General features: G+C 39.4%; 1 protein-coding gene and 1 non-coding gene across 2 annotated transcripts in view; one reads left to right on the forward strand and one right to left on the reverse strand.

The window, feature by feature from the left end:
* Window positions 1–26553, reverse strand: part of Cstpp1 (centriolar satellite-associated tubulin polyglutamylase complex regulator 1) — a 193828-nt gene that overhangs the window by 36378 nt on the left and 130897 nt on the right. The gene's annotated exons all lie outside the window — the stretch shown is intronic.
* On the forward strand, window positions 4208–4310 carry LOC113190078 (U6 spliceosomal RNA). Its single transcript, XR_003301737.2, has one exon. It is a non-coding gene; the product is annotated as a U6 spliceosomal RNA (small nuclear RNA).

A 26553-nucleotide genomic window follows, 5' to 3' on the forward strand; every position in this document is an offset into this window, starting at 1 on the left:
GTTAGCAGTTACTGCTCCTTAAAATCATCAGCTTTGTTTTTCAAAGTATGGTTTTTCTGGTAAAGGATCCTTTGCCTGGAATGTGAGTGCATCACTCATCTTATTTTAATAAAAATGTGAACCAAATGGTAGTGTTGTTCTTCCTGGGATATGACACAAAATTTCTGAGGCCCTGATCCTTATCTTTCACTGGGACTGGCAGGCATACAAAAAAGAAAACGAAAAAGATAAAAAAAAGGCCTCAGTGGCATCAAAGGACGAACCCACCCAATTTCTTTTATATACAAATATTCTAAAAGACAAAGTCTGGTCTCCTCATTGGGGTCTGGATCTGGTACCTGGTTTCATCACTGATGAATGACTTTCAACTGGGTAATAACTCTTTGTGCCTCAGTTTCTTCCTCTGTCATGCTTCACATATAATGATCAGAACTGATTAGCTAAGTAAAATATATTTTAAAGGATGCAAGATTGTGTGCCCTTTGACCTTCTGAATTTTGTCAAGTTCAGGTATAATCTATTTTAAAACTTAAGAAAATAAAGCAAAAGTATGAGCAGAAAGAAGACATCAAAGTGTCTTCAAAGAGCAAGACCAGGATTTGGGGGGTAACTCATATGGCTCTTGTACATTTGAGGTCCTGGGTTCCATCCCCAGTACCAGAAAAAAAGAGAGGGGGGCAGGGAGAGAGAGAAAACACCATTATTTTTTAAATGACCAAAATCTTTTATCTCAATAATCCCCCAGGTTCTTTGGGTCTAACATTCTATGATTCGTCAACTGTGCTTCTGTGGTCGAGGCAGCAGCATGTAGACCAGGAAGGGCATAATTTGAATCCATGTAACATGTAATTTTCTAGAAGACTGGAAATGCTGTGAAGCCCACTAATGCTTCCAGTATAGCATCACAGGGAAGACAAGAATATAGGACTTGAAATTAAGATAGGCCTGCATTCAAAATGTTTCTGCTGCACACCACCAGGGATTTATGAGGTGGAGGCAGGATGATCATGTTTGAAGCCAGCCTGGGCAACTTAGAGAGGCCCTGGCTCAAAATAAAATTATAAGGGCACATGATGTAGCTTGGTGGTAGAGTGCCACTGGGTTCAATCCCCAGTGTCAGGGGAGGTGGGCAGAGAAAGCCTCTACTATTTCCCAGCTATGTGAACTTGGGCAAACTTCTTTGAACTAATTTTTTTTTCATATGTAAAATGTCATAAATCATCCCTTCCAGACTCTACCCAATGGGGGCCCTTCCATTGCCTTGGTTGCATCTCCTATTTACCCCTTGCCCAGAATATTCCAGCTTTCCTATTCCTTGAACATGCTCTTGCCTTAAGTTTGTTTGTTTTGTGGTGCTGGGGATGGAGCCCAGGATCTTGTGTATACTATCCAAGTGTTCCTTCCCTGAGCTACACCCCAGCCCCTGGCCTCATTCTTTTGCACCTGCTGTCCCCCCTGCCTCTAGATAACTGTATACCTCTTGCCTCCTTCAGGTCTCTGTTCAATTGCCATCTTATAAGGAGAGATTCCCTGACCATGGTGTCTAACACGATTCTCTTCCTCCTTTCTCATTTTCTTGCATATCACTTATTGTATAATCCACTGCATACTTTTAATTGTGTTAGCTTTCTATAACAAATACATGAGATAATCAATTTGATAAGAAAAGAGGATCATTTTGGCTCACAGTTTCAGAGGTATCAGTCCATGGTCATTTGACCTTGCAGCTTTGGACCTGTGATGGCACAGTCATCATGGTGGGAGCACATGATGGAGGAGGACTGTTCATCTCATGATGGCCAGGAAGGAAAGAGAGAGGGGAAGAAAACAGAATTCTAATATCCCCTTTAAAGGCATGCCTCAGTGGGCTAACTTCCTTCTACTAGACTTCACCTCCCAAAGAGTTCATTACTTCTCCACAGCACTAGGGTCTGAGGACCAAGTCTTCAACACATTGGCCTTTGGGGAATATTCCAGATACAAGCGATGCTAATTGTATTACCTGTCTCCACACTAGAATGCAAGATCTAAGAGGGCAAAGATTTTGACTTTTTAAAAAATTTTTAGTTACATTGGACACAATACTTTTATTTTATTTATTTATTCATTCATTTTTATATGGTGCTGAGGTTCGAACTCAGAGCCTCACACGTGCTACTGAGCCACAACCCCAGCCCTTGATTTTTTTTTTTTTTTATTGATTGCTAGTTCTTTTTTATGGTGCTGTGGATTAAACCCAGGGCCTTGTGCATACAAAGTAAGCACTCCACCAACAGAGCTATATCCCCAGCCCTGATTGCTACTTCTTAATAAATGTTTTAAGAATGCAGCTGCTCTGAAGAGTGAGATGTTTGTGAAGCTCTTAGCAGTTGTTGTCTGGGACAGAGAATATGGTTAATGGATAGGTTTTGTTCAGCTTGAACTTTAGTCTTGTTTGGTTTTAAAAAATCAGGGCCAAAACATTAAATAATCAGGATATTTCCCACAATACAATTTACATTTGAGGGGTCTTTTTTTGTAAGAACTAGAAGACATGGCAGTACTTGCCCAGCATTCCTGCAAACAACTGGAGCTAGGAGGAAGATGCCCTTGCCAGTTTACCGCTAAATGACACCTGTGCTTCTTACGTACCTGCCTGGCCACCATAGGCCTCTAAATTTTCAACCCCAGGTGAAGAATTTCTCTTTGGAAGCTTTCACAATAAAGATTTAATGAATCTGACTAAACTAGTTTAAGACAAAAATAAAACAGATGACTTTATGATATAAATAGAAAATTGTTATAGTGTATGATGTCATCTTTGCTGATAGAGAGACAGAGACAGAGAATATAAATTTGTATAGGAAAAAGAATGGAATGTACCTAAATTTTAACAATGGTGCTTAACTTTGGGTTTGGGAACTACAAGCAATGTGTACTTCCTTGAAATCAGAAGAATAAAATTATTTAATAAAAGCTATTCAAATTTATGATATCTAAATAATAATTCAATGAAGCTGTCTTAAAAGGAAAGGAAGGAAGGAAAGAAAGGGGGTGGGGGTAGGGAGTAAGGAAAGGAGGGGGAATGAAGGAGTGAGAGAGAAAGAACACCATCTAGAGAGATTAAGTCTTCATTTTCCTTCAGAAACCTGTTTTCATGTCTTTCATTCTCAATGGCTGTATCTTCCCTCTCTAAGTAACCTGAACATCATTTAGATTTTTCTCCTAAACCTGTTTTGTCCATAATGAAAAGAGGCCCAAAGTTGATGATCATCTTTTAGAATGCTTTATATGCTTTTGGATCTTAACATGATGTCCTTTGGTCCTCCCTTAGAGTACTGGTCAGGCTCAGGTGGTACAGTCAGGCAGCACACCCTTCCAAATGAAGAAAGAAGTGAGAGGAAAAACACTTACCAAGTCAGGGCTCAGGAACGGACAGTTACCATATTCCCCTTGGATTCCATTTTTCTAATCTTTAGCCATATTTATGGCTGGTTTCCCCTCTTTTCCACAGCTTAACACAATTGTTTATACTTGGGAACGGTGTGATTGAGCAGAAGGGAAGGCACAGGAGACTTGAAATCCTGCCTTGACCTCTGCCAGTCCACCTCACTTGAGCAGGCTATTTACTCTTCAGGACTTAGTTCCTTCATCAGCACAATGGAGATGATAATCAATTATTTACTGAGAGCAAAGGCCTGTGATTCCCAAGGCTCTTTTAAGTTGTGAAGTCACAAAAATGAACTAACTCCCAAGGAAGTTGAGAACAATGAAAATGGTTTTTTTCTGGGTTTCTGCACTGTAAACAGTAATATCTAGTCCATTTCAAACTGATGCAGGCAATCTCAAATACTTAAATTCCAATAACTCTCTAGGCAAAAGAGTGTCACAAAGTTCACACACAAAGCTGATATGGCAGGGCTGGGACTGTGGCTTAGTGACAGAGTGCTTGCCTTGCATGCATGAGGCACTGGGTTTGATCCCCAGCACCTCAATAAAATAAATAAAATAAAGATATTGTGTTCATCTACAACTGCATTGTGTCCATCTATAAATATTTTTAAAAAGCTGATGACACTCATAGTTTTAAAAGGCTTGGACATCTTGTTTCCCAATACTCCATACAGCGCAGACAAAGTAAACTGGGAGAGGAAAAGGAACTGTAAAAGACAGGTGCAAGGACAGCAGTGAGAAACAGGCATTAATAGAATTACAGAACAGAGATGCAGTGTTTGCTTTAGGAGCACATACACTAAAATTGGAACATACAGAGATTAGCATGGCTCCTGTACAAGGATAATATGCAAATTTGTAAAGTGTTCAATATTAAAAAGAAAAAATATAGAACAGAGGCAGTAGGGAATGTTGAAAATACAATCTGGATGCATTTAGGGAACACTTCAGTGGATAACAATGTCTTCCAGCATAGTAAAATAATTAAGATTATAAAGATGATGTTTAGATGCCAAGATAAATTATATAAGAAAGCAAGGTATGATATTGTATGTATATTTAAAAGATTTCAAATTTACAAAGTCAGATTTGTAAATTATATTAAAAACAGCAGGAAAAAATTAGTATCCAGATTAATTTTACAGTAGGCTGTAAAATTGTCCAGTCTTTCTATATTTACTGGCTCTAAACTATTCATTTATCACTGCTTATATACTGCCTTGTGGGTGTGTTATCTGTTTTTAAGCTACCTTACTAAGTGCTGCCTATCAGAGCTGCGGATGTAAAACTCAGTGGTAGAGCAGTTGCCTAGCAGGTGCAAGACCTGGGGTTTACACATGGGATTTCCTGCAGAAAGAAAGAGAGAACAAACAAACAAAATGCTGTGCATCATGACTCTTATCTGTTCTCTCAAAGCAGTCCTGTAAGATAAGCATTCTTGTTTTAGTTGCAGACAAGGAAAGTGAAGTAATTTACATAACTAGTAAGCAGCACATTGAGACTTTGACTCATGGGTCTGCTTGAATCCAAAGCATGTGATTTTAAATATTCCTCTACTTACTGATGGTTGAATTACTGACCGACTTGTCATCTGTCTGCCCCATCACCACCCCATCACTGTTCTCAGCATTGGAAGTTAGTCTATTTTGTGACTTCACAACTTAAAAAGAGGCCTGGGAATCACAGCATCATAGATCTGGCCTTTGAAGATCTCAAGCAATTGATTGATGATTATTTCCATTTTAGATGAAGAAATTAAAGCCTAAAAAGTATGGAGCTTGTCAAAGGAGACAGTCTGGCAGAATCAAGGCAGGGTTCCAAGGTCCTACTAGATCAAGTTTTGAGGTAGGGACCCACAATCACTTGCCTTTATATATCACGGGGACTGGTACAAAGTAGTCTAAAATGTCCAGTGAATTTCATCTGTGCCTTACTATGTAGATGCCAAACCCTTAAAGGCAATGTAGTATATCCTAATGCACCTCAAAGTATGCTTCATGGATTATCTGCATCCCAAACCTATAGAAGCAGAAGCAGAATCCTTGGGGTTATAATGTGAGAATCTGCATTTAAACGGATAGTTTCTCTGAGTCAGGATTGGCCTTGTAGTTGAAAGTGTACTTTTTGGAGTTAGTCAATCCTGGATTCATGTTCCAGTTCCAGTACTAACAAAATTAATAATCTGGGGCAAGACTGTTTCTTAAATCTTTGAGCTTCAATTTCCTCATCTTTAAAATGAGATAAGAGAAGTAATTACCTCACAGCTTTATTATATATATTTTTTCTTTTTTTATATATTTATTTTTTTAGTTGTAGTTGGACACAATACCTTTATTCCATTTATTTATTTATTTATTTATTTATTTATTTATTTATTTATTTATTTATTTATTTTTACGTGGTGCTGAGGATCGAACCCAGGGCCCTGAGCATGCTAGGCGAGCGCTGTACCGCTGAGCCACAATCCCAGCCCCATATTTTTTCAAATATTTATATTCTAGCTGTAGTTGGACAAATACCTTCATTTTATTTATTTATTTTTACGTGGTGCTGAGGATAAAACTCAGTGCCTTGCGCGTGCTAGGTGAGCACTGTATTGCTAAGCCACAACCCCAGCCCATTTATTTTTGTTTAAAAATTTTTTTCTTTTAGTTGTCAATGGACCTTTATTTATATGCAGTGCTGAGAATCAAATCCAGTGCCTCCACATGTTAGGATAGTGCTCTCCCACAGAGCCACAACCCCAGCCCTATTGTAATTTTTTTGTAGTAATGGGAACTGAACATGCTAGACAAATGCTCTACTAATGACCTACAACCTCAGCTCTTTTTTTTTTTTTTTAAGAGAGAGAGATGAGATGAGAGAAGAGAGAAAATTCTTTAATATTTATTTTTTTTTTTAGTTTTCGGCGTACACAACATCTTTGTATGTGGTGCTGAGGATCGAACCCGGCCCGCATGCATGCCAGGCGAGCGTGCTACTGCTTGAGCCACACCCCCAGCCCCATCAGCTCTTTTTATTATCATTAAATTGCCCAGGTTGGCCTTGAACTTGCAATCTTCCTACTTCAGCCTCCTGAGTAGCTTCACTGCATCTGGCTCTCACAGGATTTTAAGAGGGACAAAATTCATTAATTCAATAGATATTATGAAACATCTACTATGTGCCAGATCTTGATTTTTAGGCTTAGGATATATTTGGGAACAAATAGGCAAGCTCCTTGCCCTGATAGAGCTTATCTTACAGTGGGGAAGACAGGTAATAAATAAACAAGTAAACCCTATAGTAAGTATAATGGAAAAAAGTAGAACAGAGCAAGCTGGCTAGGGTGTGTGTGGCGGGAATGGTAGTACAATTTTATATAGAGTGGTCTAGATAGGTTTCATAGAGAAGGTTAATACCTAAGCAAAAACTGGAAGGAAGTTGAGGAGTAACCAATACAGACATCTGAGGAAGAGCAGGTGGAGGGAAGAGCGGCTGCAAACACCTTCAGGAAGTAGTGCACCTATAGACAGGAAGAACAGGCAGGAAGCTTGTGTGGCTGAAGCCAAGAAAATAAGGGGGAAAGGAATGAGAGGGTCAGAGAAATGACTGGGGCAGTTCATGCATGTCCTTTTAGTCCAATGAGTGAAGGTTAAATGAGACTCATTCACAGTATATGGTACATGGTAAACATGTAACAAATAGTACCTACATGTGTCTGTATTTATTGAATATCTGCTGGTCTCTAAGCAGAGCTAGTCTAGAAGGCCAGGCTGCAGGGACTACAGCACCTTTTGTGTACCTTGGTGGGGTTAGAGAGTCCTTCAACATTTCCCAAAGTACAGAAATCAAAAAGATCAAAGGCCTGGGTGATCCCCAGCAGCAAGGAGAGATGGTTAATTCTCCGCAGGTGCTCAGAAAACTGAACTAACAGAGGCATGCAAAGTCAACACAGTATCAATAAAAGACAGGGCAAGAGATGGGCGTGGAGTGGAGTGGGCTTGGCTAAAGGCTGAAACCAACAGAAGAGTTGTTGGCCATGTACAAGAAAAAGCAGTGGAGCGTGGAAGCGTCCCCTACAGCTATTGAAACCCATCCTAATATCAATGAGACCACAACGTCATGATAATAATGACTACAAACTGCTGGGGAGTAAGCCAGGGAACCCACAACATGAAAGCGCTTGTATGGGGGAAAAAACAAATTAAGAGATTCAAGCAAAACTATCCCTTTCCCTTGTGGAGGCTCTTTAATCTTTAATCTCTGTCTCTTGACACTAGGCACTGGTCTTGCCCTAACAAGACAAAGGTAACTTCTGAGAAGCGAATACTTCTCATTTAGGTGAAGGACTTCAGAGGAGATGAGTGCCCTGTGTCTGCCAGACGAAAAGGAAGTTTTCCTTTGGCCATACTGTCTCACACTGGGAAGGAGGGGCTGAGGCACCCTCCACCCGCCCTCTGTGGTGTGTGCTGTGGGCCCCCCACCTGCACACAGGAATGTGGTTTCTTTGGTAGCTGGAGGCAGGCAAGGTCATAATAAAGGCTGGATGGAGATACCCAGGCCAGGCTTTGAACTGCTTTAAATTGTGCCAGCTTCTTCTGGCTCTTGCCCTATGGAAAGCAAAGCCAGGCACTATCCAGTGGAAATTGGAAGTGGGCAACCTTTGTGGCCTTAATTATGCCAGCTTGGCAAAAATGTCTGTAGCACTTGGTCTCCATGACCCTGACTTAACCTACTCAAGAGGGAGCAGTTTAGTGTGAGTTAGAAGCAATGCAGAGCAACTGAATGCCTCGGACCATCCAGGCAACACATTTTATTTGTAATTAAAACCATTATTAAAATCACATATGAAAATTTGTATTTCATCCATTCCTCCAACAATATGTCCCTCTGCCTTTACTATTTCCTGATAGTAACTGTGTATATTTGCTGTGGAGTTCTTCATTGCTTTTTTTCCCCTTTTCTTTCTTTGGTCCTGGGGATTGAACCCAGGGGTACTCTACCATTGAGCTATATCTCCAGCCCTTTATTTTCTATTTTAAGATGGTTTCACTAAATTGTTGAGGCTGGCTTTGAACTTGCAATTCTGCTTCAGTCTTCCAAGTCATAGAAATTCCAGGTGTGTGCCACTGTGCTGGCCATTGCTGAGTTCTTACCTATTTATTCAGTGTGAACTGTGTGCCAGAGACTATGCTAGGTTCTGGGGAAAGAGCCAGAGATAAGACAGACAAAAATCCCCATTTTCATGGTACTTACATTTTAGTGGGTGAATGTGAAGCCAGGGGAGATAGACAATAAATAAGTAGGCAAATAAAATACTTTCAGAAGGTGATAAGGGCAATGAGTTAAGTAAAAGAGAGTGGTAAGACAGAGTGATCATGGGTAGGGCAATATTTGATGGCACAGTGGAGGACAACCTCTTTGAGAAGGTATCACTGGAGGTGAGACCTGACCAGATGAGAGGAGCCAACCCCGAAATTCAGCAAGAGAGGGTTCAGTGAGGGCAAAGACCCTGAGACAGGAGCCAGCAGCAAGTGTTTTCTTCCTTATTCTGCACACAAATGCTATTTCTCTGTCTCTGGTAAGTCGCAATCTGTTAAAGAAATTGCCCTATGAGGCCTGGGAAAGGAGCGGTATTGAATGAAACAGAATCCAGGGACTTATTGCGGAAGAGACATTCTGCCATGGGGAAGAGTGGGGACATGGGCAGGTAGCTGTTCCCAGAATATAGATAAGGTAAGGGCTGTAGAAACTACCCTTCCCCCACGCTGCCACCTTTCACTGCCATGGTTAATTGGCAAAGTAGTCTGTGTGAACGGAGCACAGGATGTCCAAATCGCAGCACTGTTTCACACATCATCATTTCAAGTCACTGACTGACAGGATTTAGCACTCTGTGTCTGCCAGTGGCCAGCAGTGAAGCAGAGAGAATTCCACCGGATTATCCAAAGCATCTGACCCGCAAATGAGGAGAGAGGAGAACATTTTTAAAAAAACAACTCCTGAATGGTTCAGTGAGCCAATTCGACATCGAACAGACACACACAAACATCCAGCCGCCTCTGAGGCAAAAGGTCAATTTCTTGTGCTTGTCCCGGATCTTCAGAATCCAAGTTCTTGATCTGAGCTCAGTCCCTCATTCTCCTAGTCAAAGGGGAGGATGTGAAGCAGAGACAGGCTGGATGGGGTGCTCTGGGGCAACACTTCATTGTCTGAATGGAGGGCCGTTCCTTACAGCTGGATGGCTGAGAGCAGGGTCAGTAGGAGAGGAAAAGGGTGCAGGACATGTCCTTTCTCTGAAGACACATAATAATTGTACATATTTCTGGAGTCCAGTGTGATGATTCAATACATGTATACGGTGTGTCATTACACATTGGCTTCCACGGAATCAAGGTAATGAGCATTTCCATCTCCTATTGTTTTTTGAGTTTGGAGCCGAGTTTGGGTAAGTGAACTTTTCTGCTAGAGAAGCTGGTATCTGCAGCCAGGTCTTATCTTTGGTGAGCCTATCACAAATCCTAGGTTTGGAAGGAGAGGTTATAACGATAGACAGAAGCAAATTTCCATCCTACAAGAAGTGGATAGAAGTGAAGTGCCATTGTCTTGTGGATAAATGAGCTTTCTAATTCTCCTAATCAAGTCCCAAGTCCCTCCCACGCCCCATCCTTCTCTCCTCCAACCCCTCCTCACACAGCTGTGAGGGTAAGATTTACTGGATGGAATGTGTTTGCAAAATCTGTTTTGTTCATTGGAACATGTTTATCAAAAAAGAAAGAAAAAAACTCTGTCCCTTCTCACTATTTACTTTTTGGTGACCGCCTTGTGGGATTTGGAACTGGATAAACAGATGGACTTCACGGAAGGAATCAGGCGTGACGCCAGGCTGTGTGTATACATCTTAGTCTCAGTGTATATATGGCAAATTGTCTTCATCCAAACAGCTGTGCTGGTTTTCGAGGGAATCGAGGGGACAGCATCTTTTGGACTCCCACTGCTCCAAGGTGCACCTCCCTGGTGGAACCTGGGGCTACAGGATGCCAGATAGTTTCTAGTGTTCTCATCCCAGATATATGAACCAATTTCAATTTCTGGCCTCTGGCTGTGGCAATTAAGGATTGCTCCAGATTCAAAACTATAGCTTATCACTTATACTGGGCTTGTTTGATACGTATGCATATCTATCCTGTGGCAAGTGCCTGCACTGACTACAGTACTGACTGACCTCTGACTCCTTTGCAATATTCTGGAGAGGTATGTTACACGTGTGTGAGTGCATGCATGTGAGAAGTTTTAGAAGACCTGAAAGACAATATTTTGTAGGCCACGGGAAAAGTATAAATACCAGAGGGAGCAGGAACATTGACCACTCATATGCTAGCATGCTGCTGCTGAAGGGGCATTGGGAGAGACTGTGGAGAAGCCATCACCCTCCTAATTCTTTTGGCCACCTTCTCCTATAGAAATCTCTACCACAGTGGGTGGTAGTGGAGGCAGCACTTTCTAATTCAACATTTTCTCATGATTCAACATACTTCACTTGCAAGGTCTGAAGAAACTTCATTATATCTGAGGAAAATCTTTCAATAACAAAAAGGATATGTTTGTTTGCTTGACAAAATAGGGTTCAGGGGGGATGTTTCCTCCCCTCCTGGAAAAATTCATTTTAAACAACCATTTAAAAATGAACAATACTGCCTAAAGAGGGAACTGGTGCCAAATAGAGCCAACATACAAAAAATTAAATAAATAAATAAAACAAAACAACTCCCTGAGACAGAGTGTACTGCATTCATTAGTTTCAGGTAGCTCAAAGACAAGAACATTAAATAATTAGAGTGCAACGGACCAAGGTGCTGTAGGTAATGGGACCTCATAAGGACAGAACAAAAGACTCTGTTTCTAACAAAGGTTCTGCAGACCTTTATACTAGAGTGAGCAATGAGCGAGAGGGATGCTGCCCAGGAAATGAAAGGCCTCAATGGTTCCTCTTCAGTGAGCAGAGCCCAGGAGGAGTGTTCCAGGGCGCTCTCACAAACACTCTTTAATAATACCATCCAGAGCCTTTGATTCAAGGAACATGCTGAAGAATAAACAGCCTATTAATCTGAGTTTTCTGGTGTGCCTGAGTATACAAAGCAGCAATGAACTAACCCCTTGGCTCTTGCAAACATCCCGACTGCACACCATCCACTATTCCACTGCTCAACTCAGCTCCTCCTTTTACCACTGCATGCAATTTGTCCCTGGAAAAGCTTCAAGGTTTGGGGGTCCTGATGGGTTTCATCTCAGGATGTCCAGGCTAAATCCAGAGTGCAAAGAATGGAAACAGCCTATCCTTATTTGGCCATAAGAAGGCATAGCCATGTGACCAGGCTCAAATGAGAACTGTGTGGTAGTGTGACTGGGTGAGGAGACAAAGTCATCAGTCTGCTTCTTTCTGAGCCAAGTTGACAGTCACAGGCCTGGGAAAGGAAGGCCCAGTTTCAATTGCTTCCTACTCTTGGTTACCTTGGTGGCAGGAAAGGCTCCTGCATGGGTGGGCTTTGGGGGCCATTCTATGGAAACATTGCTGGGCATTTTGCTGAAATAGAAATTAACAAGTAAGGTCCCTGGGTTTTCAAAGAGGAAAGCAGACAACAAAATGGCTGTTTTACCCTCAGATCCTTTCACTATGAGTTGTCTTTAAAATTATCAGGTGTGGCTCTTGTGATAACAATCACTTGATGAAGCATCAGGTTCTCCTTCCTACTTTGAAGGAAATCATAGATAAGGGGTGGAGAGCATGAACTTTTAGTAATAAACTAGGGGTTCAATTGTTGAAATAGTGTAATTGGGGCTAGTATCATAGGCTGAGGTCAGTCATAGGAGCCAGGTGGCTTCTCTGGATTCCATGGTCACTGCCTCATAGAAGGTGTCTGCTTTTAAAAGGAACTAGTATGCAAGATGCATAAATCAGCATTGAGGCTACCCAACACACACACACACACACACACACACACACATACACACACACACACACACACATACACGTGTGCGTGCGCACGTACGTACACTCTTAAAACACATTGCTTCTGACCCTAAACTTATATACATAGAAAAGCACACTTAATATGTTTCCTTTCAAAAAATAATTTCCAAAAGGTGCTTTGATTCTACTTTCAGGGAGCAACTTTGTGTTTAGTCTCTTCAACTGGAGAAGGATATGCAGGAAGGAGCAGCATAAAAGCTTGCATACTTTATGTCACTGATTGAGACACCATGGAGGGTGGTGACTAAGAGCATGGGCTCTATGGTCCAACAGATCTATATCTGAGTTCCTCCTCTGCCACTTGTGTATTCTTAGACACTTTACAGAAAAATCTCTAAGTTTCCTCATCTATAAAGTGGGGAAACCCCATGAGGTTACTGTGAGGGGCACATAACATATCAAAACTGTTAAGTACAGTTCCTGGGATGCAGTAAGTGCTCAATAAATGATGATTATACTTATACTCTATGACAGCTCTAGATACAGGCATGGGAATCAAACATGGTTCTGTGGAGGAATCTAACTGGTGGTTAGCACCTGAGCTACATGAAATGGAAGTTTCTTTATTAAGCTGGGCTTAGAAGGTATCCAGATCTTCTTTCAGTGATTTAGAAACAAAAATTTGGGTTTCATGGGGTTATTGATCAAAGGTGTAAGAAATTGAATTCTGGTACTCTGGGGACTTCATTTTTGATTTGGGAACTAGACTGACCTGGAATATTCCCACCCCAGATTCTGGCTTAGCAGACATATCCTTGCTCCTTTAGGTTTCCACCTGTTGAGACAAACAGATGTAATCTGAATAAAGGAGGAGCTCACAAGTACAGATCTGATATCAGACAGCCTTTCTCTGCAGCATTCCTAGGGTCATGAAATGACAAACATTCCAACAGGCTGAATCTGACCCTTCTTGTCCTGTAATTGGGGCCATATGAAACTACTTCTTGTGATTAGAGCCATTGGTACCTCACTTCAAGGCTGAGAGGTGGACTTCATTAATATTGATGAGCTGTAGCTCGTTAACCTCATTTGATGTTTATTTACAACCATTCTTCTCATATGCTAATAAGTGACACTGGGCTCTTCAGATAGAAAAGAGGGAACTGGATTCTCTCTGCCAGCATCTCCTTGGCAAACTCCTGTCCCTTGAAACAGAAGTTTGCACAGAGGGAATGAAGCCAAATGGAGGGAATGCAGCAGAGAGGACAAAATGATGTGAAAAGAATGTCGGCAATGCAACGGGGAGAGAGGAGCCCAGCTGCTCTGTGACAGAGGCTGGATACACCCGCCCAGTGGGTAACAAAAAGAAGCTGAAGGGAGGAACCATGAAAAGGACAATGTGTTAAATTTTGGAATTGGGGAGAGGGGTGGAGATGGGTGGGTGACAGGGAGCTTGAAGGCCTCTCTAGCATTCATTCCATTTTCTTATTTGATCTAAAGAGCTCCCTAGGCAGGGGATGGAGTGAGTTTCCATAAGACAGTTCAATGCCCATAGCAATGCTTAGCAAATGCTTGGCTTGGAGAAAGAATACTCATTGTCCTGAGCCTCACTGTGACATGGGAAAGCAGGAAGAAATCTTCAGTGTTGCTCTTTCCTCCAAATTATGGTTATGTACATCAAAGAACAGGATGAGTAAGCTACAAGGAAAGGTCCAGAAGCTGGAGAGAATGTCTGTTTTAGTACTGCTATTCTATGGTTTCGAGGCTGCTAAGAGAACACATAGGATGGGGACGGAATGGAAACTACTTTGATAAATAAATGTTTACTAATACTGGCAGCAACAACAAACTACACATTTAGGTATATGTTTTTGTTTTGCTTTTGCAGTCCTGGGAATGGAACCTAGGACCCTGTGCATGCTAGGCAAGTACTTCTACCACTGAGCCACATCCCCAGCCCTCAACATTTCTTTAAATTCTTAAATGTCAATTCCCACCAATTCTCATGGGAAGCTTCATACTTAACATTACTACTTAGACAATTATTCCTGTCCTGCCTTTGGGGACCACACCTTCTTTGTTCTCCCAATCTGGCTTCTTCTGTGAAGCTCTTTGAAGATCATTCCTATTCTTGATGTGCCTTTCTGTAAGGCTAAAAAGGCAGGAGAAAAAAGAAAACTCTTACCTTAAAGATTTAACCGCATTTTATTTAAGTACAAAGTTTTGGTTCTAACAGGCAGATTTTACGTTTAAGTTGTTTGTCTGAAACCATTACCCCTTAGGGTACAAATTTCATCTTCTTTCAAGTTTTCTATGTACTCAGTTCCTCTCATAATGAAAGAATAATCAATAGCAATCTGTATTAGACCTGACAATCTGCAGTTTGCCTATGCTTAGGGACAAACATATCTGAAAAAGGAACTGACGGATACATTCTTATTATAGACTACAGCAATGTTTCTCAACCTTTTTTTTTTCCTATTATCTCCACCCCCACCCACCTGAGCCTTTTTAGACACTTTTCCTAGCTGTCTTCCTCCACTGTGAAATTTTAATATCCTAGGCATATTATATAACTTTTTTTGGTACTGGAAGCCACAATTACACACACACACACACACACACACACACACACACACACACACTTACACACACACACATTGTTTTACCTTCCAAAGGAATAATTTCTGCCCTTTTGGAGGCAATATTGTCTCCATTGAGAATGCATATTCTAGAAGTTTTTTGTTTTTTTTTTTTCATAGTGGGGCTTGAATCCAGGGACATTTACCACTGAGCTACATTCCCATCCCTTTTTGCTTTTTTATTTTGAGACAGGGTCTCACTAATTTGCTCAGGCTGAACTTGTGATCCTCTTGCCTCAGCCTCCCAAGTTACTGGGATTTCAGGCATGTGCCATCATACCCAGCTGTTCTAGAAGGTCTTAAAAAAGAATAAATAATTTGATTTAATGAGTTCCAGGACTGAACCTAATATTCTCCCAAAGCGAACCATCAAACACAATTACACTTCTGTTTTGATTTTTTTTTTAAGAAAGAAGGAAAAAGATATCTTTGTATCTATCTAGTTAGTGATAGTTTCTCCAAAGAAGAGATCAAAATCCTTTTTCCACACATGACCTGATCTATCCACAGAATAAATGGCTTACTTTTGGCAGTGGGTTAGCTTTTTACAATAGTCCTATTTTAGTGTTGGAAGAGGTAATAGATTTTCAGGCCCCTTGGGGACCCCCAAATAGTTCATTCTCCTGAAAGTCAACAATATGTTCCCTTGTAAGAGTAGAATTAAGTAGAACGGAGTTCATTATTTCATTAAATTTCTCCCAAACTCCAGAGGAAGATTGGTATTGCTACTCCCCTCCTACGAGCACAGAAATGATGGCATTAGAGATTAGGTAGCTTAATGTAGGTCCCAGGGAGTGATGTTTCTTCATATAAACATCTTATCTGTCACACAGAGTCGCTCTGAGGATTTCTAGACCTCAAGTCTTCTGTTTCCTACTTTAACCGAGGATGATGGTACTCTGCTAGAGAGGAGTTTATAAAGGTCTCTCTACCTCGGAGATAACTTCTCTCTCCACATGACAGGAGAAAGGTAAAGAAGGTGCTGAGCGAGATCTCTAAGCATTGGACAGATGGGGAGAGACAAAGAGAACTCAGGCTATTGTTCTAAAATTTATTGTTTTACAAGCAAATGGCTTAAATAGTGCCATTTAAATAATCGTGTTTTTTTTATTGTTGGTCGTTCAAAACATTACATCTTTCTTGATATATCATATTTCACAATTTGATTCAAAAGGGTTATGAACTTCCATTTTTACCCCGTATACAGATTGCTGAATCACATCAGTTACATCAGTTACATTTCCATTGATTTACACATTGCCATTCTAGTGTCTGATGAATTCTGCTCTCTATCCTATCCTCTACTATCCCCCCTCCCCTCCCCTCCCCTCCCCTCCCCTCTTCTCTCTCGACCACCTCTACAATAATCGTTTTTTTTTAAAGAATATTTTTTTCTAGTTGTTGACTGACCTTTATTTTTATTTATTTATATGTGATGCTGAGAATTGAACCCAGTGCCTCACACATGCCAGGCAAACACTCTACCACTGAGCTACACCCCAGCCTTGCAGAATCTTGAATAGGGAGGAATGCAATCTTTTGTAAAGTAAATATAACTATTATTGTATATTTGGATGAGAAACATTAAACTAGAATGTGCTCCTCGGAAAATACAAAGACCCAAGTCAAGACCCACAAATAGCCTTCAAGGAATATGAGAAATTTATATTTTATTTAGCAGTCATGGAAACTGACTCTCCATTAGTGAGTGGGAATTAGAGTTTGGCAAGCCAAATAAAAAAATGTATCTAAGAGGGCTTTTTCTGTAAATTGCATCAGGCTCTTTTAATTCCTCCAATTAAATCACTGTTAAACTTCCCACAGAATAAGATACAATTACTTGTTCTAAAGAATGACTTTAAGAGTTAACTTGTCATCTTAGACCTTCAAGTAGATCTGTACCTAATCTATTCCTAATAATGAGTATGTATTCTATTAAAAATGAAAACAACTTCAGGGAAGGGTATTCTGCAATACAATTTAGAAACCTAGCATTAAATAATCTCATGTCTAATAAATTTGCTCTCGTGTAGGACTTAAGTCTTTCACACTACAATAGAAGTTCATTTCCTCTTTGTTTGAAGAGATGCAGATGACCTGGTGAGGGTTAAAGGCATTAACTTTAATTCAGAATACCCAAAGTCGAAATATACAGCCTAGATCAATCTAAAGACATAGTAAGAGGAATATCAAAGTAATACATTTAACTCAATTAGCTTCTGATACAGAAATGCTATGCCAGTGATTTCTTTTGCTGTGAATAAATTTGAATAAATTAAAAAAATAAATTTGGCCCTATCTCAAATTTATTTAAAAGTGAATAAATTTGAGTTAGGGCCAAAAAATAAAATCTTCATAACCTGTCTTAAGGAAAATGAAATCACAATCATTTTGCACTAAAAATAGAAACTAAGATATATAAGGTATGGAAATCTTAAAGGTGACTCATGTTATAGAAGAGGTATTTTTTAAATAAAAAAATCTTACTGGATGCTATAAAATAAGAATGATTGGGGGAAGAGGCAAATTCTTTAAAGTCCTGGATATGGTAGCACAAAACTATAATCTCGGTGACTTGGGAGGCTGAGACAGGAGGGTCACAAGTTCAAGGCCAGTCAGGGCAACTGAACAAGACCCTGTCTTAAAATAAAATTATAAGGGCTGGAGGTATAATTCAGTGGTACAGCATTTGCCTAGCATGTGCAAGGCCCTGGGTTTGATCCCTACTACTACCAAAAAAAGAAAAAGTCTAAACTGGGTGTGGTAGCACAGGCCTGTAATCCCAGTGGCTCCAGAGGCTGAGGCAGGAGGATTGAGAATTCAAAGCCAGCCTCAGTAACTAAGCAAGGCCTTAAGCAACTTAGCGAGACTCTGTCTTAAAATAAAAATTTTGGGGATGTGGCTCAGTGGTAAAGGGCCCCTGGGTTCAATCTCCAGTATCAAAACAAAATAAAACGAAAAGAAAAAGTCTTGGACATCAGAGCAAGGGAACTAAACTAAAAATATAAGTTGAAATAGATAAGGAGAGAAAGGGAGCCTAACCCAAACCCATTCATACTGTTTGCAGCATTTATCAATGAATTGGAAAGGGCAGTGAGGAGAAATGTGTTACCATACTCCAATACTGATTTGTCAATTTCAGTAGTATCTGACTATCTTGTTCTACCAATATATCTAGTCAGGAAAAGACAAATCTTTTTCATTGTCAGGTGGCCAAAGAAAACACTTTCTCCAATGAACAGTATAATAAGGCAATAAAAGCAAGACTGTAGTTATCAAACATTTTTATTTGCAGTACTCAAAACATTTGCAGTATGAATACCCAGTTCCTATTTTCCCTTCCCCACCTTCCTCACAGCTTTGGGAGGAAAAGTAACCTTGTTAAAGGAAGAATGTCTTTCCTGCATATTGGTGTATACCTGAATGCAACATTAGGAAAAGGACTTCCCAAGGAGGTGTGAGCAGGGCCCCCAAGTTTCCAAGGTGCTGATCCTACAAACACACTGGTAAAGGCTTTGTTCTACTCCTTCAAAGGCTGCATGGCAATGTTCCTTTTGGTAGCCATGGATGCTACACTTCTTTGTTTGGGCCAGGGACCAAAGGGAAAATTCAGAAGGAAAAATAGGAAGGCATTTTCCCTTCCAGATATAAGTAGTCACTAATCCTTTTTGGTATGGGTGGCATTATTATCTGAAGTTATATGTTCAATGAACAATTGTATAGAAAGCTATGTATGTAATATAAATATTGCTCAAAGTTACAAAGTAGATCTGTGCCAGAGAGGGTTCAGTTCAAACAGGGTTAGACCTAGGTAATTAGAATAGCCTTTAGAGATTTGAGACGTAGAAACCTGAATACATTTTTTTTTTCAATAGAGAAAAGGATTGGGTAGGAAGATCTATCATCCAATGGTTTATCACAATACTGTGGTCCAACCTCAGGGACAAAGATATAGAAAATGATTTACGATTAGAGGTTTAAGTGAGTAACAGGTAATGCTTTTTATTCCATAGTTTTGTACAAACATAATTAGGTGTTGCCAAACTATGTTAGTGACGGATCCGACTTACAGTCAAGCAGGGAAGGTGGTGAGCATGTCACAGATAGATAGCTTTAAAAGTTTAAGGAATATTCTTTAAAATAAACAAAATAGTCACTTCCTTTGTTCTATATGCCAAGTGGCAGGTGCCTGAAGGCCTTCTCTAGAAAGGATAGAGACTTTTTCCCCAGAGTAGTACATGAGGCCTAAAGAAGCTTCCTGCTATATAGGAGATATAAAAGAAGTTAAGAGGGTTATAGTCGAGTACTAAATTATGTAACAGATGACTTATTTGTTATGGCTTTTAGTACATTCTGTGAGTGTGTGTGTGTGTTGTTGGAATTGAACCCAGGGCCTCATGCATTCTGGATAAGTGCTCTACCACTGAGTACATCCCTAGCCTCTGTTTTGTTTAAAAATTTATTTTTAGTTGTAGGTGGACACACAATATCTTTATTTCATTTTTATGTGGTGTTGAGGATCAATCCAATGCCCCACATGTGCTAGGCGAGCATTCCACCACTGGGCCACAACCCCAGCTCCCCAGCCTCTGTTTTATTTTATTTGGAGACAGAGTCCAAGTTGCCTAGGTTGACCTTATACTTGTGATTCTCTTGTACTTGCACTGGTGATACAGGTGTGTGCCACTGTACCCAGTTCAGAAGTAGATATTCTATAAAAAGAAACTAAAAAGCAGCAATTCCTCTGCTTTTAAACTTTTAACCATTTTGATGGTAATTCTTTTTCTGCTAGGCCTTATTATTGCAGAAACAGCTTAGAATGATAAAAATGAGAAGGAGTTTTCAAAAACATGCTTTAAATTTTATGAGAAAATAAGACTGAATATCTACTAAATGTCAGTAACCATTTTGAATGAATAAATTCTATAAATGAACACACAGATCAAAATAAAAATAATTAGGATAAAGGAGTCTTTACGATTCTATGAAACCAAAGTTTATAAATAAAGTTTTCTATTGCTTAAGATAAATCCAGTAAATGGGAACATGACCTTGACTTTTCCTGTTAAGGCACCCAATTAATGCTTGCTTCCCTTCACCCAGACGCATGCCTCCAGGCAAGAAAATAATTAAACTTTTGTTAAAAATAATTTTAATAATTTTAACTTCTGTTAAAAATCAATTATGTATTCACTTATAATAGGTACCTAGAACAGGTAAGTTCACAGAGCCAAAAAGCAGAATAGAGGTGAATAAGAGTTACTATTAATGGGTACAGAGTTTCAATTTGGGATGAGGAAAGGTTCTGTAAATGGGTGGTAATGGTTGTACATTATTGTGAATGTCCTTGATGCAACTTTAAAATGGCAAATTTTATGTTACATATATTTTACAATAAAAATATGTGTTTTAAAAATCTTTTACAAAATAACGTAGCCTAGGGCAGTTCCCCAAATTTGCCTGTTCATCAGAATAACCTGGAGTGTTTATTAAAGGTATAGATTCTCTGGCCACCCCCAGACTGGCTAGTTGTTTTCTTGTTAGTCAGTTCATTTTGTGTATCTGATTGTAAGTTAACAGGAAACAGGGTATCTTTAGTTGTGATGTAGTTTTTTACTTAACCAAGTAAAATTGAAAACAGCTTGGCTCCTGCCAATCTACAGTTATTCTAAACCGAAGCCACAGAGACGCAAAAAGCTCTGGTCTGCAATGTTACTATCATCCATAAAAGTACTGCTCTTCTGTGTTATTTCTGTTTCCCTAGGACACTACTCCACAATACAGAAAATAAGCAAATAACAACATATTTGAAAAGGGCTAGGAATTTGTACATGTTAGTGGAGATACCAGGCTTCATTTTGGGTACAAGGAAGATATGGGAATTTTGTATATGGCAGGTGATGACAAGGTACTGTAATACTCAAGAACATAAAATTGAAAAAGAAAATATTCTGTATGACTCAAAGAATAGTTTGGAAGAGATTTTCTTTCAATTGGAAGTCAAAATATATATTACATCATCCAGGCAGGACTGCTGTTAATGATCATTAAGCTTCAGTGAAGCAAGTATCATTTAAGGCTTTGAAGGGCAAGAAAAAAGGGTGTTTCAAGACTCTCAAACAATTTACTGCTCTAGTATTTCTAATAATCACATTTGTATTTTTTCTTTAGACTGCAGAGAAAAGCAAAAAGAAAACCTGCAGAAACTGGAGTTGGACAAGAGAACAAAGTTCACAGATGAAATCCTCTCCAGTACCAGCAACTGAAACAAGACTCAGCCCTCATGTCTGTTAAACCACTGGCCCAGCTCAGCCCCTTTTCTTCCCCTCAGTGATTTTTAAGTGTCACAAGAGCTCTTCAGGCTAAACTAAACAAATCCTAAGAAACTTTGGGGAAAAGATGCAACAAATAACGTACTTTTTCTTGGGCATGTCACTTCTTGGCCATTTCTCCTTAGATATTTCTCTAATTAGAGTGATGAGTTGACAGGAAACAATTCTTTTTTGGTGTATGGTACTGGGATTGAACCCAAAGATGCTCTACCACTGAGCTACATCTCCAGTCCTTTTTTAAAAAAATTTATTTTTTAGTTGTAGTTGGACACAATACCTTTATTCTATTTATTTATTTTTATGTGGTATTGAGGATTGAACCCAGGGCCTCACACGTGCTTAGTGAGTGCTCTACCCCTGAGCCACAACCCCAGCCCCCCAGTCCTTTTTATTTTTTATTTTGAGATGGGGTCTTGCTAAGTTGCTCAGGGTGGACTCAAACTTGTGATCCTCCTACCTCAATTTCCTAAGTTGCTGATATTACATGTGTGAGCCTCCAATCTCAGTCAAGAAGCAATTTGAAGGTGGGGAGAATACTGGGGATTTAACCCAGGGTCAATTCACCATTGAGCTACATCACCATCCTTTAAAAAACATTTTTTTTTTTTTAGTTGTACATGGACATAATACCTTTATTTTATTTATTTATTTTTATGTGGTGCTGAGGATCAAACCCAGTGCCTTACATGTGCAGGGCAAGTGCTCTACCACTGAGCTACAACCTGCACCCCACAGCCATTTTCATTTATTTATTTTGAGACAGGGTTTCACTAAATTGCTTAGAGCCTTGCTAAGTTGCTAGGGCTGGCCTTGAACTTGTGATCCTTGTTTCAGCCTCTTGAGCCACTGGGATTACAGGCATGTGCCAGCCTGGCAAGAAGCAATTTTTAAGTCAAATTGATAAAATAAAAACACCTCTAAATGATACAAGTTTTGTTTCTGTGAGAATTATCCTTCCTTTATCCTGAAGTGAAGCAGTGACTCTGTCTCTACTACACACAGTTAAAAAATATGATCTTTAAGAATCTATAAAGCTCAAGCTTAGAATTTTAGAAGTCACCTAATTAAACCAACTTTTTTTTTTCTCATCTTGTGTCTGAATTTCCTCCTTAATGTCTGTGTTCAGTGATTGAATAGAAAAGTACTGTCCAATAGAACTTTCTGTGATGCTGGAAATGTTACTTTGCACTGTCCGACATGGTAGAAGCCACTAAACATACACAGTTTGTGAGTTCTTGAAATTTGCCTAATATAACCAAGAAATTTTGATTGTATTTACTTTAAAAAATCAGACTTATGATGATATAACTGACATACAAAAATCCGTGCATATTTAATATGTGCAATATGAGCTTGGATACATGTAAATATTCCTGAAAACATCATAATGATCAAAATAACAGACATATCCATTACCCCACAAAATTTCCTTGTATACTTTGTTTATGTATGTGGTAAAAACACTTAAAATGAGATCTGTTCTCTTAAAAATATATAAAGTGCATAATACAGGTTCGTTGACTACAGGTACTATGCTATAGAGCAGATCTCCAGAACATATTCACTTTGCCTAACTGTAACTTTATACCATATGGATAATAACTCTCCATTTCCACTTCTTCCACCCTTTGTTAACTATTGTTCTATGATATGCTTTTATAATTATATATAATTACATTTAAATAGCCACAGGGGACTACAGGACTCCACATTGGATAGTGCATGACTAGTATCTGCTCTATCACTTCTTTTTTTTTAATAATTATTTTTTAGTTGTAGTTGGGCACAATACCTTCACTTTATTTATCTTCATGTGGTGCTGAGGATCCAACCCAGGACCTCACATGTGCTAGGCGAGCCCCCTAGAGCTGAGTCACAACCCCAGCCCTGATCTATTACTTCTAATGACAGAAAATCCATCGCCTTCCAAGCAGCTCTTTCAATTTATGGACAATTCTAATTGTTAAGATTGTGATTTTGTCTTCCTGATAACTTCTACCCACTGGACCTAACTCTGTTTTCTGGAGTCACATAGAATAAGCAAGCCCCAGTCACATGTTATGTCATCAAATATTTGAAATCAGTAGTCATGTTTCTTTTTTTTTCTTTTCACTTTTTTTAATGCTCCTGGTTCTTTAAATATTCTTCACCATTTGGTTCGTGCTTCAGTTAGTCAATGTTAATAAAGATGAAAATAACAATTAACATTTATCAAGAATCTAGTGAGTGCCAGTTATCATGTGAGGCAATTATCACACTTTACCATTTGAGTCCCTTTCCTGGCTAGGAAGCTAGTACTGTTATTTGCCCGGACTTTACTCAGGAGAAAACTCAGGTTCTGAGAGGTTAAGAAATTTATCCAACACCACTCAGACAAAAAAGTATACAGCTGAGTCAGGTTAGTGCTGCATACCAGTAAGCTCAGTTACTAGGGAGGCTGAGGCAGGAGGATCACTATATTCGAGGCCAGCCTAGGCACCTTAAAGAGACCCTCTCTCAAAAAACAAAAGAAAACAAAGGCTGGAGTTGTAGCTCAGTGATAGAGCACTTGCCAAACAAGCATGAAGCTCTGGGTTCAATCCCCAGTACTGCAGAAGTATACAGCTGGGACTCAAACCCATGTTTAAGTCTCAAAAACTACTGCTCATTACCATAACGCTATATTGTCTCCCTGTGAAAGCACAGTGCTCACAACTAAACTCCTATTGTGGGTGTTGTTTGATCATCATTGTATGTTAAGGTCTGTGTGGTCAGGGACTTTGTTTAGTTCAATTCTATGTATACAGTACCACAAACTGGCATAAGGCAGGTACTCTATAAGTATGTGTTGAATAAAAAAAATGAATGAATAAAAAAATCACCTTTCTTCATTATGGCCTCTATTCTCTTTTTTTTAATATTTATTTTTTAGTTGTAGTTGGACACAATACTTTTATTTTATTTGTTCTTTTCTATGTGGTGCTGAGGGTAGAACCCAGGGCCTTGTATGTGCTAGGCAGGTGCTCTACTGCTGAGCCACAACCCCAGCCTGGCCTCTATTCTCATATCCCATAAAGTTAATTTCACTTCTTGCTGGTAACAGCACCTGTTGCCCAATACTCAGTTTATGTCTCTTGTGGTTGGCTGTTCAAGGTGCATGCTCTCATGCTTCTTTTTCTTGACCAACTTTTTTAGTTAGATATTTTTTTAACTCCCTTCCTTCCTTCCTTCCTTCCTTCCTTCCTTCCTTCCTTCCTTCCTTCCTCCCTCCCTCTTTGCACCAGCGACAGATCCCAGGGCCTCACATATACTAGGTAAGACTCTACCACTGAGCTACACCCATACTCCCCTAACTCAATTTTTATTTACATTTATTACATTTATATTTTCCCATTTGATTTTTCAAATGAGCCTTTTGCTCAAGCCTGAAACACATATGACTATAAAACAGAGATCAAAGTTACACACAAACAATAACAGATTAGATTCTCAGCAACTCTGGCATCTTCTAAATCACCTTTTATGGCACACATCATACACATATTAGTCATTCACTCATCTATTTTTTTCAACAAATATTTACTAAGTTCTACTAAATGACTGGCTCCATTCTTCATGCTCTTCATGCTAAAACTGAACAAAAAAGATCCAAATCCCTTCCCCTCTGAAGTTTACACATTAGTGCAGGAGGGTCAGGCAAAACATAAGTTAAAGAAGCCAATGCCACACACACACACACACACACACACACACACACACACACACACACAAATAGTAGGGGGTCTGTTCCAGATTAAAAGAAAATAAAGGACATTACAAGTATAATATATAAACCTTGATTAGATCCTGGGTCGGAAAACAAACAGCTATTAAAAATATTTGGGAACAACTGGGGAAAGTGTAATTTGTACTGGATGTTAGGTGATGTTATAAAATTATTGTCAGTTTTCTTAAATGTGATACTGACATTGGGGTTATGAAGAAGAACAAGAGAATGTACTTTCTCATAAGAAATAAAGGATGGGGAGGTAAGGCGCCACGATTCCTGTAACTTAGAACAGGTTGTACACCCTGTGGTGCTAAACAAGCACACTTTGGGTATAACTGTTCCATCAGCCTATTGCCTTCTGCTTCTTCACAGGATACACGGAAACACTGTCAAGGTCTTGTTGAAATCCAATCAAACTCAACAAATATGTTAAATATAGCTATACTAAATACAGATTCCTCCCAATTTAATAGTCCAATAATCTCTTCCAAAAGGGGAATAAATTCACAGGATTGTTCTTCTTCTCCTTCAGTATTACTCTCATTACCATCATTTATCATCACTGTCTTCACAGTTATTACTGATTTTGATAAGCCCTATATACATTATTTGATTTAATCCTCAGGACTGAGCCAGGCACAGGGGCACATGCCTTTAATCCCAGCTACCTGGGATGAGGCAGGAGGATTACAAGTTTGAGGCCAGCCTTAGCAATTTAGTGAGGCCCTGAGCAACTGAGATCTTGTTTCAATTTTTTTTTTAGTTGTAGATGAACACATAGTATCTTTATTTTCAAATTTTTTAAAATAATAAAAGGGATTGGGGATGTGGCTCATTGCTAAAGTGCCCCTGGGTTCAATCCCAGTACCCACCCACCCCTGCGCACACACACACACACACACACAAATAAAATTTTAATAAATCTTCAGAACTAATCCCAGTGGCTCAGGAGGCTGAGGCAGGAGGATCATGAGTTCAAAGCCAGCCTCAGCAACTTAGTAACTCAGTGAGACCCTGTCTCTAAACAAAATGGGAATGTGGTTCAGTGGTTGAGAGTACCCCCTGGGTTCAACCCTTAGTACAAAAACAAAAAATTCTTCAGAACTACCTTATTAAGTAGGTTCTTTGTTTATTTCTATTTTTACCAATAAGGAAGTTATTATTAACTTGTCCCATGTCATTTTACTAAGAAATGAAAGGAGCTGGGATTGAAATGAGGTCTTCTTTACCCACCAACCCTGGGCTCTTTTCCTCTTCCTTCTCCTTTCTTCCTCTTTCTCCTCCACATCTTCTATAAATTCTGATAAACTCATAGTGATCACAATTCCGTTTCTGAATATTTTAAATTTATTCCTGCTAATAAACAGTTGAAGACTCTCACAAAGGTAAATGTCAACATCACCAGCCTTCAGTCTTCTGAAAATTAGCTTCTTGACTCCAATCCTC

Source organism: Urocitellus parryii, chromosome 4 (genome assembly GCF_045843805.1).
Source record: "Urocitellus parryii isolate mUroPar1 chromosome 4, mUroPar1.hap1, whole genome shotgun sequence".
Classification (NCBI taxonomy): domain Eukaryota; kingdom Metazoa; phylum Chordata; class Mammalia; order Rodentia; family Sciuridae; genus Urocitellus; species Urocitellus parryii.